This window comes from Engraulis encrasicolus, chromosome 13 (assembly GCF_034702125.1).
Source record: "Engraulis encrasicolus isolate BLACKSEA-1 chromosome 13, IST_EnEncr_1.0, whole genome shotgun sequence".
In the NCBI taxonomy this organism is placed as follows: Eukaryota; Metazoa; Chordata; class Actinopteri; order Clupeiformes; family Engraulidae; genus Engraulis; species Engraulis encrasicolus.
The window spans coordinates 41,290,990-41,301,166 of NC_085869.1; the positions used below are offsets into that span (position 1 = coordinate 41,290,990).

General features: G+C 44.6%; 1 long non-coding RNA gene across 1 annotated transcript; it reads left to right on the forward strand.

Annotated features, from left to right (window-relative positions):
* The first annotated feature begins 9,494 nt into the window (after positions 1–9,494).
* LOC134461818 (uncharacterized) lies at positions 9,495–9,975 on the forward strand. The gene is made up of 3 exons (XR_010037426.1): positions 9,495–9,580; positions 9,682–9,771; positions 9,886–9,975. It is a non-coding gene; the product is annotated as an uncharacterized LOC134461818 (long non-coding RNA).
* The last annotated feature ends 202 nt before the right edge of the window (positions 9,976–10,177 follow it).

Genomic DNA, 10,177 nt, shown 5'->3' on the forward strand with positions numbered 1-10,177 from the left:
AGTTTCAACCAAGTTTATAGGTGAAAGTGTTCAGATACGGTGGATACTTTTTAAAAGGCTTTCTGCCATACCATGGTTTTCAAAACTTCAAAAGTCTGGTCGGAAATAGCAATAAAATACTATAACAATGCAAATGTAAGCCAATTTGGAAGAAGAAAATTACAATTCTGATTTTGGCCATTTTAGTATAGAGACTGGGCTAAAACTATTTTCTTGCAACATTATCTTTTGAACCTCAGACCAAAATTGGGCTGGGGAAAAAATCTTGCCATTTGATCTCTTTTGCCCTGGGATACAATTGTTCTACAGATCCTTACATTCAATATCAAAAAGAAAGTCAAACTTTTGCATCTATGGTAAATGACTGAGGGCCTAGGCACCCCACTAATTGGGCCCTAGATTTCACTTTCTTTTTTATAGATGACTTCCACGGCTGGCAGAGGTGCACGAATACAGCGCTCAGCAGAGCGCACTACTCTTTGTAGTGCATTGCGTTCACACACTGTGGCGTTATCGTACCAGGTGATGATGGACCCTGTCAAGATGCTCTCCACTGAGGTGTAGAATGCTTTCTGAATAGATGTTGAAGCTTTGAACTTTCTCAACAGGTGCAAAAAGTATAGTCTCTGCCTGGATTTCTTTATACCATTTTGTGTGATGTCTATCCATGTTAAGTCAGCCCAGTGGATTGAGCTAAAGATAATCCGGTGTCGGGTGCCTCCAATACTGGCCCAGGGGTTGGGTTATTTTTGACCCAGTATCTTTTAGAGCGTAACAAACTATCCGATATAAATACATTTGTTGCTCTTTTCATAAATGACAGAAATTCATATTCAGGTTGTATACGGAGCCACTAAAATTCCAATAATATCTGCCCATCTGTCACCAAAAGAGCAACATTAAATATCTGAGACATAAAAATGTGCTAAATTTTGTTTTCAACTTAATTTGTAGACATTGCTCTCTCTCTCTCTCTCTCTCTCTCTCTCTCTCTCTCTATCTCTCTCTCCAATGACTTCCATAGCAGAGAACTGCTTGTCAATGTGACTGTCTGTGTGAGTATCCCAATGGCCTACAATGTCCAGACAGTAACACAGAGATACACACACTCATATACAAACACTCACACAACCTTCAGCATCTCACTATCTACCAGTAAGTGTGTGTGTGTGTGTGTGTGTGTGTGCGCGTGCGTGCGTGCCTGCCTGCCTGCCTGCCTGCTTGCGTGCGTGCGTGTGTGTGCAGCGGCAGCAAGCAGCTGAGGTCACAGCTGTAGTGTTGTGTGTGTGGGGTGGGCGTTGTGCGAAATACAGCAGTGTGTGTGTGGGGGACGCACTCATATGTTTCCCTGTGTTCATGCATGTGTCAGTATCTGTATGTGTCACTATCTGTGTGTGCGTGTGTGTTTGCCTCTTATCTACGGATCTCTGTGAATACACACTTAATCGTACTTTCTCTGTGTTATCTGTTTGTTATGTGTGTTATCTGTGTGTAATCTATGTGTGATTGTGTGTCTGTGTGTGTGTGTGTGTGTGTGTGTGTGTGTGTGTGTGTGTGTGTGTGTGTGTGTGTGTGTGTGTGTGCCTGCCTGCCTGCGTGCGTGCGTGCGTGCGTGTGTGAGTGTGTGTGTGTGTGTGTGTGTGTGTGTGTGTCTTAGCCATATCTTGCTTCCTATGCTCTGGCCCTCTTTCTCTGCTTCTAGGCAGGAAAACTGTAAATGTAAAAAATGTAAAAACAGAAAATTGCCGCCTGGTCAACGGTAGTCCGAAATTGACGACTTGGGATGAGACTGTTGTTCAGGCAGCAGGACCTCTGATAAAGTTAATAAGCCTGTACATAATGATGGGCATGATAACCAAGTGGCCCCTTTAGGTGCCTGACCAGGTGTGTGCGTGTGTGCGTGTGTGTGTGTCAGAGAAGTGGTTAACAACAGGGCTTGACACTGGCACCAGCCTACCAGCCAAATGCTGGTAAAACTTTGCTGTGTGTAATACTTTCAGTTTCACTAGCCAGGCCTGGACTGGCCATCTGGCTTACCGGGCAAATCCTGGTGGGCCCTCGCGTCTTTCGGGCCCTCGGAAATAATAATAAATATATATTTATTATTTTAATTGTCTGTGACGGTAAAAAAATGACACATCGGGGCCCATTGGATGCTTCTCCTGAGGCACATTGGCCTAGTCCAATGAAATGCCCTGTTTCTCGAAGGCCCGCCCCTCCCTGCAGCACCTCGCTTCGCTTGACCCAACTGTCAGTATCAGCAGCATCATCCCAAATTTCGTTGACTTGGATGGTGGCTATTAATAAAAAAAGCTCTGGCGGTGGAGCGGAGGATACATTACGCAATATGGAGAAAGAAAGGACTGGTTATGACAAGCGCGCAGAGAAGCGAAAGCAAAAACTAAAAGAAGACGCAGCAAAATGTGCTAAAATTACAGACTTGTTCAAAGCTAAAAGCACCACCAGCTCGAGCTCAGCTAGCTCAAGTGCGGCCGTGGGAGGTGGTGAACCACACAGCTCGATCTCAGGTTGGGACAGTGGGGCCGCCAGTGCATCAACGAGTGTACAGGTGGTGCAGAATGAGGAGGAGGCTGCGGCGGGGGAGATGGTTCGAGCAGGGGAACCAGAGGAGGAGGTGGAGGTGGAGACGGAGATGCGAGACGTGACCCAGGGACAGGGGGCCTCATTTATAAAACTTTGCGGAAGGAATGCGCCAAAAGATGGCGCACGCACGAAACCCAGGATGTGCGTGCGCAAGAAAATATTCAGATTTATAAAGCATGGCGCACGCACGTTCCACGTCGATTTCCCTTTATAAATCCCAATTGACTCTGAAGTTGCGGCAAATGTGCGCACCTGTGGACACACCCATAATTATCTATGAATATTCAGTGAAACGCCCAAAATTAATATTTATATCTGTGGACGGCGTGCGGAAAGCAGACGAGATAGCCTATTTACCACATGTGGAGCAAACAGTTTTATTAAATAGGCCTAGAGAACGTTGGACAAAGTGGAGCGGTTAAGTTTGGGAAGTCGTAGGCTACAAAAATAAAACCTTGAATTGCAGCATGTGGATGGTTATGTTGACAAAAATCACGCTATACCAGAAGTAAAAAATAAATAAAATACGGATGGCATGGACATGAACCTGCCAAGTCATGGACATGTAGGCTAGTATTAATTGAGTTGTGAACAAAGGGGAAAATAGCTGCGTCAAGCAAACATCTCACATGGCATGTCCCCATGTGAAATTCACCGGTAGAAAATCTATTCGCTGTGTCATCGCACCTCATATGCACCGGGTTTAAACTTTTTTCAACAATTACCGTTGGTCACTGCGCGCAGCTGTCAGCTTTCAGTTCAAAGCGACGCCCCAACTGTCGATCGACATATCCACAGACAGCATGACATATGGGCATTCTCTAGTCTGTATTTATTAAATGTGTGTATTATAAACGTACATTATCAGTGTATAAGACCAGCTGTCAAACACCTCTGCTTTGATGACGAATAACCGCATGGAAAAGAAATGACATGCAACAAGAGAAACGAAGCTGTCCATTAGTAGGCTATGGCACTTGCGCTTGCCTGTATGGCTGAGAAAATCAACCATTACAGATGCACTTGGGACTCGAGCAGATGATTCTGCAACTGGTTTAAATGTTGACGTACTTCCTTGCAGACTCGGAACACTTTATAGCCTACCGATACGATTAGGCTATAGCCCGATACTGGAAAGGTCCGTGGTTATTGTTAATATAATGTAGGGTATTTCCAAATGTAACGTAGGCCTATCCTAAACGTAGGCTACAATTTGAAGCGTCTATTAATGCATGTGGCTATGGATATGCCAGGTAGGCCTACTTATTATTTTCCACCATTACCAAACAACAAACAACCGCGTTTTCGTTGCGAACTGGATTAACTAATGTTAAAGTGGCTATCGTGACACGTGACCTTTGATTTTTTTTCTTCAACCAATTTCGGGTCGTTCTTCCAGCTACCTCCCGAGGTCGCGCTTTCCGCGTTTGGTCTTTTGTTTAGTGCCTACGCATGGGTCAAACTTTGCGTGGAGCTGCGCATGTTTACCGCCCAGTTCTTTTTCTATAAATACCAAACCTTGCGGTGAACTTGGCGTGCGCAGTCTTTTGTGCGTACGCACCCGTTATAAATGAGGCCCAGGGTCCGGGAGATATTGAGGTAGCATCCCCCTCAACACACCCAGCTAGCTAGCCAGCCAATGGAGTGTAGCTATGCGCCGTTTCGGCGTTTCGTAATTTCCCATCCCTCTCATTACCTGAGAGACCAAATTGTCACCCTGACTTTATCAAATCAGTCATGAATATGTGTACCCATTTGATAAATGTCCATGCACTTGACTTGTAATGTTGCGCCAGCACATAGAAATCTTCAATTTGCCTTGAGCTGTCCTGTCACGAGGTCTATGCTGTGTTGAAGTGAAGCTAGTCTCTGCCCTCTACCCAATAACTACCCTGGCTGGCTAGGCATATTAGCTATTCACCGCTTCAGCGTTTTTCCATTAATTGCCTGAAACTAAAGTTTGTCGTCCCTCTCCACTGGCTCAAATCAGTCACAAATATGTATTGATTTATTTTTTTAAACTTGTATTGTTGCTCGAGCACAGACATCTTCCATTTCTCTTCACGTGTCAGCTGCTGCCTGTCAGAACCACCTGTGCTACTGTGTCTTGTATTACGTGTTACGGTGTAGCATCCCCACTTTCACTTTCTCAAATCCAACACACGCTTTAAGGCCAATTTATACTTATTGGCGCTGACGGTTGCAGAGCCTGTGCAACCGTCTGTGCGCGACCACGCCCTCCGCGCAGATGCTCTGCAACCGTCGTCGCGCGCCTCAAAAAAATCCTGACTACGCGACAGAAGGTTGCGAAGGTCGCAGAGAAAAGGCGCTGTGATTGGTCGTCTCGCTACTTCCTCGTTCTCGTGGCGGCACAGTTCTCCGGTAGTTTCCGAGAGCCAAACTGTCAATATTCTGTGGAATACAAACGCTTTCTTTCTAGTCTGTGTTAATAAATGAAGCTACAATGACTGAATTAGTAAGTAACTAACAAACAATACATCAGTTTAGCACTCGCGGCACAATGTCTGCAGTCTGACTACTGTACTGTAGCCTTGTAGCTATGCAGCCAAATGTAGCTAATGACATGAGACCTCATGCGCAGATCTATAACATCAACAGTGGTTAGCGACCATAAGCAACAGGCGCCGTTGCTGAACTATAATCTGCCCTTTAGTCTAATGCTTGTCGTGTCCTTTGCAACTATGGTTTTAAACTAAATGTATTTTTGTAATCTTTTCCTTCTGTAATGGCATAATGTCACGTCATTATCAAGACAGCTGGTATTATCTTGAGCTATCTCTCTGCATGGTAGATGGATAAGTAACCAGCCGAATTGCCGTACTGTTTGTGAATCGCTGACGCTGAGAGCTGTGAAACATGATACCTTAACTTTGTTGTGGCAAGAGTGTCTGATATTTTTATAGGGCCTTTATGAGTTGCATTTTTCTGTAGTGGTCATGAAAAGGCTTCTTTTAAAACCATGCTAACACGTTTTGTTCTGGAAAGCATTACATCATTGTATGGATATTTCAATATCTTCATGGTTGAGGCGACGCGGTTTGGACGCTTCAAAGCGTATTGCACGTAACATCATCAACCTCTTTTGGAAGCAACAACTAGAAAGGTTTTGATGTGCGTTGGGAAAGGGGTGTGTGTTGACATGCCATTTAGTAAGCTCACTGACAGTATCTGTGGACTGGAGCAATTTGAAGCTGGAAGTATAAAAACATTTAACCTAGGAAATTATTATTTTTATTACATTTTATTATTATTAGATATGGTGTGTGTGTGTGTGAGAGAGAGAGAGAGAGAGAGACAGAGAGAGAGAGAGAGAGAGAGAGAGAGAGAGAGAGAGAAATTGTTGGCAATGTTAAGGTGTTTAAGTTTGGGTCTGTGGTACCTGTTTTCAGTTTGTGCTCAAGGAAGGAAATGGTATGAATACTTTTTTTATATTGAGATTCACTGGCCATGAAAATAATCAGGAAAATAAAGCTCTCTACCTCCTACCCTAAAACATACTCAGAACTTCACATGCAGGATGAAGGGAACATGAGGGTGCAGAGCAGCTTTTTTCTCATTTAGGCCCAGGTCAAGTGGGCAAGAATAGCTTTATGTAACAGAAACATGTAAATACCTTACAAGGGAAATGGAGCATTAATGAAAATTAGACAAAAGTTAAATAGTGACATTCCTGCCTCCTTGTTTTTATTTATCTGTGTATAGGCAAGCCATAATGTTGAAATGGGAGTGGAAGAGTCCCAGGGAGATGAGCAAGCTACAGACTACTTTAGCCGCCCTCCGGTTTCAAAGATGCAGGCATTTTTTGAATTCCACCCTCAACAGAATGCCACAAACCCCGTTGTTCAGAGGCTCTTCAATCGATCAGACGACAAGGCATGGAAGTGGCTAACATACTGTGCCGAACGCCATAGTCTTTTTTGTTTTGTTTGCCTTGCTTATAGCAAGCCAAATGACCCCAGTGTCTTTATTCGAGGCATGCATGACTGGAGGCATGTCTACCAAAGAGTGGAGGAGCACGAGAGAAGCATGGCCCATCGGCAGTGTGCAGAGGCATATCTGTTGAACTGCTCTAGAGCGAACATCAGCCACCTTCTTGAGGGAAGTCAACTGGCAGGACACCGCGAGCTGGTCAAGAAGAGATGCCAGGTGTTGGAGCGTGTGGTGGAGGTTGTGAAGGTCATCGGCAAGAGAGGGCTCAGCTACAGAAGCGAGCACAATGAGGCGGCTTACCTCTTGGACAACAACAGCCTTGACCTTGGGAATTTTCTGGAGCTCATTATATTGTTGGGGAAGTATGATGTTTGCTTAAAAGAGCACCTCAACAATATAATTGAGAAAAGCAAACAGATCCATGCTTCCGGCACTCAAGGCAGAGGAGCCCTGGTAACGCTTCTGTCGAAAACAACAGTGAATTCTGTTATTGATGCCATCAAGACCCTAATTGAGGAAAGGATTTCTGAAGACATCAGAAAAGCAGGGATGTTTTCGGTACAGCTCGACATAGGGTGGCCATCGGTCCGTTTTTACGACCTGTTCACGACGTCCGTGTGTCCCTCTCTTTGCCTTTCCTTTCCTCCTAGCCTTTTGCTTATGACCTCGAGATGCGAGGCAACGTCATTGACGCAAACTAGACCTTGACAGTCGGTCGCGTTTCCGATATCTGCGGCCGCCATGTTACTCCAGATATAACCCCCAGACCTAAATGCCTTTACAACGATACGAGGGTTCTCACAACTTTACAAACAGGGCAAAGAAACGTCTTTCTGCACGGGCGCTGTCTGTAGGCTATTTTGAGCTCGTGTTGTTGGTTATCCAGCGTCTGCATGAAAAAAAAAGGACAGAAGCGGTTTGCCTCCCTTAAAACACCGCTGATAAACAGACTTCTGACCAACTTTGAGTAAAGTAAATCAAATTAATTGTTGGCTATTACAGTAGGCCTACGAATGCACGACTACCCTAAATACATTAAAAAAAATATGAAACAGCCTACACAGACAACAACGGAAGGATTTGTCTATCGTAACCTGCCGTCTCTGATACAATATTAAGTTAGTGGTACTGATGACTCCTTTATCGGAGTGAGGTAATGAAATGCGAAAATCCTTCCCCAAAAATATTGTTTTACAAGTTTAACTGTTGCTGGCAGCTGAGTTAGTCTGAGGTAAGATGGCAGCGCTGTTCCCTGATTTCTGCCTACAGTTTAGAATGCCAACTTCACTGTTTTCTCCACGGAGGCGGGGATTCGGCAAGTCGAAGCAATGGGTGCGCGCGAGGACGCAAGGTTAGAAAGTTAAGGGGCGGGGTTGTCCGGCCGAAGTCCGGACAGCTGGTCACCCTAGCTCGACACCACGCAAGACGTCTCCGGCAAAGAACAGTGTTCTGTGGTTTTGAGGTATGTCACAGACACTGTCCACGAAAGGCTGGTTGCTGTTATGCCATGCAGCTCAACAACTGGGCAGTCATTTGTGACTCTGCTGACGGATGTACTTCAGCGCCTGAAGTTGGACATGGCCCAGTGCATCGGCAATTCCACCGATGGAGCATCCAATATGCAGGGCCAATACAGAGGCTTCTCTGCATTAATGGCAACCTCGTATCCAGCACACCAACATGCTATGCTCATGTTTTGAATCTCGTGTTGTGCGACACCACACAGTCAGCCATTGAAAGTGATTCACTATTTGAGCTCTTAAATGACATTGGTGTATTCATCAGAGAATCATACACACGAGTGAGTGTGTGGGAGAAGGAGAGCCAGGACAAGAGGCACAAACGAATTTCCCCAATTGGACAGACAAGATCACGATGCCCTGAAAAAGGTTTTTGGGAACTTTCAAAGACCAGATGACAGCCTTTTTGTCGAAGTGGTGGCCACACTCACTGGCATAATGGATCTCAAGACACTTCCATCGAACGCCAGAAACAAAGCCAGAGGATACAGAGATGGTTTGCTACGTTATGAAACAGTACTAACAGCTCAGTTGTTTCTCAGATTATTCAGGCTCACCTCACCCCTCTCCAAATACCTGCAGACAGAGGGAATGGACATTCTCTCTGCACACAGAATGGTCACCACAACCCAAGACGCAGTGAAACAGATTGGCAGGGACTTTTCAACTGTGAAGGGTTCAGCTGACACATTCGTGCACTGGGGCAATGAACAGCTGGAGAAGGTAGAGGGGCTGGATTTGGAGATGGAGGACACACTGCCCCAGAAGAGGATGAGACGCAAGAAGGTGTTACCAGGTGAGATGGCCCAAGATGAAAGCCTTAGTGACGCGGAGAAGGCTTACAAGGTCAATGTCCACAACCAAATTTTGGATACAGCCATTGAGGCCCTGCACAGGCGGTTCTTAACACATGGAACACTGTATGCAGATATATCGCTCTTACACCCCAAAAACTTTTACCTCATCCAAACCACCACTCATCCTGAATCTGCACTCTCAGAGCTCAGCAAATGCCTGGTTGTGCACAACAGTGAAGCAACAGTAGCCAATCTCCAGGATGAATTGCGAAACTTGGCACAGCAATGGGGCAGGCTGGTACAATCGCCCTTAGATGACTACCCAAATAGAACAGTTGAGGAGATCCCAACAGACGGCCAAGAAGAACTGGACTTAAGAACCAAAACCTGCATTTCGTGCAAAGAGTGCCTTGTGTGCTGCTACAAGATCCTCCTGCGATTTAATATGATGACACGTGCATACCCTCTTCTTGGTTTGGCATACAAGTTTTTGCTCACCCTCTCAGTTACTCAGGTAGCTTGTGAGCGCTCTTTTTCAACTCTCCGCTACATCAAAAACAGACTGAGGAACAGTCTACCAACCAGCAAGCTGAAAGCCTTTCATGTTGATTGCCAGTGAGAAGGATGTCCTTGTGTCGCTTGATACTGACTCAGTGATTGACAGAGTTGCAGAGAAAAGCAAATTGATGAAGAGAAAGCTTTTGTAAGGTAAGACAATATTTATTATAATTAATATATTTTATACAAATAGTTTATCTCATCAATTCTTGGTATGAAATAATCTGGTTATTGTTTTACTCTTCTCTCAGAATGCCTTTGCTGTTCACAGTTGGTCCAGTTTACAGTTCTGTGTTTGTTCTTGAGGATCATTGGAGGGCTACTCAGCAGTGTCCTAAGAGGTATGTACCGTATATTAGACTGTCGTGTAACAATTTTTTTGGTCATTATTCCTGTTACACTGCTGTTAGTATGTATAACTCATGTTAATGTTTGTCCAAACATTTCTCTTTCAGTGTCTTTTCCTAAGGAATGATCCAGTTGGTGTGTTCCAGTGGGGAACCGTCAGGGCCTTCTACGCCTTCAGAGAAGGCCTTACAATTTCAGAACAAAAAATATATTAAATAATATATGAATACATAAAAACTCCTCACTCTCATTTAATTTAATACAATACATGTATTACAACATTCATTTTCACTAATCTATGTTCCAAAGTTAAGTTTACTGTCAAATTCACATCAGCAATGAAAGGGTTACTGTACTGAACCATACTATCCAATCAGAATGGTATATCTCTATCGAAGT